General features: G+C 32.4%; 1 long non-coding RNA gene across 4 annotated transcripts in view; it reads left to right on the forward strand.

Annotated features, from left to right (window-relative positions):
• LOC104869927 overlaps positions 1-3345 on the forward strand; it is a 78179-nt gene that overhangs the window by 17511 nt on the left and 57323 nt on the right. The window lies entirely within an intron of this gene.

Genomic DNA, 3345 nt, shown 5'->3' on the forward strand with positions numbered 1-3345 from the left:
TCCATTGTTTGTTGATGGACTTTGGGTCGTGACTATTAGGAAACATAAAAGTACAAACATATCACTGAAATCTTGTTTTTATTCCTTAAAAGAAATACCTATAAGTAGGACTGTGCTGGGTCATATGGATCGCATTTCAAGGAATCTTGATACTATTTTCCATAGCAGCTATACTATTTTACATTACCACCAGTGGTTTACATGGATTCCAAATCCCCTATATCCTCAACACTTGTTAATTCAAGCTATTTGTATATATTATGTAAAAACTATATACTTATACATATACATTTTATACTGTATAGTTTTATATATTAATTTATGTATTGTTTATACAAAAATAAAGATAATATGTATATACACATATATAGATTAATCATGCTAATAGATAAAATGATATTTCATTGTAACATTGATTTGCATTTTCATAGTGATTAGTGAGGTTAACAGTCCTATTCACATACCTGTTGGTCATTTGTATGACTTTTTGGAAAAATTTCTAGTCAAGACTTTTGTTCATTTTGAATTGTTAGTTGTGTTTATTTTTTGTTTTCACTATTGAGTTATTTGGCTTTCTTATTTATCCAAAGATTAACTCATTATTAAGCATATGGTTTGCAAATATTTTCTTCAACTCCTTTGTAGCTTGCCTTTTCACTTTGTTAATTACATATATTTACTTTACATCCAGAAGATTTTCAGTTTGCTTAGAACAGAAGTAAAAGAAATTGAGACTTGGGAAACAATAGGGAAAATTCAATGAAATAGATTTGGTATTTTGATAAGACAAAATTTATAAATCATGACTTAAGACTGACTAAAAAAGAAAGAGAAAATTCAAATAAAATCAGAAATGTGGAAGAAAACATTATAGTTGACCCACAAAAATAAAAAAAGATAAGAGGCTATCATAAAGATTACAAACCAAGGAATCAAATAATATAAACAAAATGGATTAATTTTTAGAAAGATGCAACCTACCAAGATTGAATTATAGAAAATAGAAAATCTGACTAGACTTTTAACAAGTAAATATACTGATTAAGTAATAAATATTCTCCAATAAAAAGAAAAGTCCAGTGCCTGACAGTTTTGCTGGTAAATTCTATGGATCAATTAAGGAATACCAGTACGTGTCAATCTCTTCTCAAAAACTGAAGCAGATGGTATACTTTCATAATCATTCTATGAGGCCAGTAATTTTACAGTTTACTCTTCATAGAAAATTTAAAGTGTTCTTTTTTTAACTCAGATCATCCATTTTTCATGGTTTGAATGACCCTAGATGTTTTGGTTCTTGACTGCTTAATAGCCCCTGCTCTCCATCATGCTTAGATTATAGAGGACCCCTTGCACTATGCCAGCATGTTGACTGCTACTTGAGAAACTGCATTTGTTGGTTCCTTCACTCTGTGGCTTTTCTTCAGACATGTGCTAATAAATTGAATCTCGTTTACTCAGTTATGTTCAAATGTTTCCTTATTTTTATAAATATTCTTTTTTATTTATTAGTACATGTTTATAGTACATAATTTTACATTCTTTGTGTGGAGGTGGTACATCATCAGCACACATCATCTTTTTTTTCCCTTTTCCCTTCCCTCCCTCCTCTCTCCACTCATCTCTCTCTCTTTTTTTTTTTTTTTTTTTGGACCGGGGATTGAACCCGGGTCCTTGTGCTTGCAAGGCAGGCCACCGAACCGCTGAGCTAAATCTCCAGCCCCTTCTCCAATCATCTCTTGATCCCCTTCCTTCTTATGTGTTTTTTTTTTTTTTTGGTACATGTTTGCAGTATATAAAGTTTATTCATGTCACATTCTAACCATTCTATCTCTTTATGCTGCTCTCTTTTTCTTCATTATAGATTTATAATTTATATACCTGTTTTTTACTTGTTATGCTACTTTACCTTTGGAGATGGACTGCATCATCTCAGAATGTCTATCTTATTCATTTTTTATCTCCACTGCCTACCACTAAATAAATATCCCATTAGGTAGTATTGAATAACTGTATCTTTAGACTACAGAAGTGTATTTTTATACTGCAACCATGTTATTTCAGGTTAATTAAAGTAGGTAGAATATTTAAAGCTTAGCTTATCCAAATACAATAGGTCTTTTAAGGTGAGAATCACATTTTATTCCTCATAGTAATGTGACAGAATATCATGTGGCCCGGGTTTTAAGTTTTAAATTCAAAAAGTACACAACTTGCCTCTTCCAGGGCATATATGGTGTGATATCTTGGTTCATGGTCATGTTATTGTTCTCATCTTGTGTTCTATAAGGTTTCCTTTTGGTTAAAAACAAAGGTATATTATAATTTCTTCATTCAGCAGTGAATGTATCATTGTAAGAGGCTAGGATCTTTTTCAAAATATCCTGCAAGGAAGCTGAGTACAACACAAGACCTTGAAATTTAACCAATGGTTCAGAATCACTGATGTCTTTACCAACCTCTCAACTTGCTGAGATATTTGTATGCTGTGTCAGATATGAAAAGTCAAGAAGTATTTTGGACAGTCTTGAAGCTTATCATTGATATAAAACACCATTTTTCCATGTTCTCTATCTCTTTTATGTGGTATCTGAAGCAGGTGTATTGTGGTTTTCTATCCAGATATTGTCACTTTTCTTTACTTATTTTCTGGACTTGGAGGTTGACTTTTGTGGGTTTCACCAATTTAACATATTTATGTTTCAATGAGAACTATACAATAAAGAGCACTGAGAGAAGAACCAAAAAGAATACACACACACACACACACACACACACACATATTTATGTTTCAATGAGAACTATACAATAAAGAGCACTGAGAGAAGAACCAAAAAGAATACACACACACACACACACACACACACACACACACACAGAGTAAGTCCTCGTTCTTTTCTTTGGAATCTTCTCTGCTTGGCTATGTCCCATGTTAGCTCTTTGTTTCTGGCTTTTCTACAAATGTCTCTGCTTAACATTTATGTCTTTTTGTGTTGCTGGTGGACTGCAGCTATTGGTAGTACTACTACTACTCTCTTCTACTGTCACCTCCTTATTTGTTTTCCTTCACACACTGTTGTAAAATACATATTTATTAAAGTCTGCTTCAATTATTCTGTTTGAGGGTCATATTGGTAAATCACAGGGAGAACAGAAAGAGCATTCTGCCTTCATTAGCCCAGAATTAATAGAATATTACATTATAAAATTGGTACTCAAGCAAATCTTAAGTAATTGAATTACTAATCACTTTTTGATATTCTATTACTCTACTAATTTTAAGAAACTCAAGGGCCGGGGATTTAGCTCAGCGGTTCGGTGGTCTGTCTTGCAAGTGCAAGAAAC

Source organism: Fukomys damarensis, unplaced genomic scaffold, assembly GCF_012274545.1.
Source record: "Fukomys damarensis isolate Sample0158 unplaced genomic scaffold, DMR_v1.0_HiC HiC_scaffold_4, whole genome shotgun sequence".
Lineage (NCBI taxonomy): Eukaryota > Metazoa > Chordata > Mammalia > Rodentia > Bathyergidae > Fukomys > Fukomys damarensis.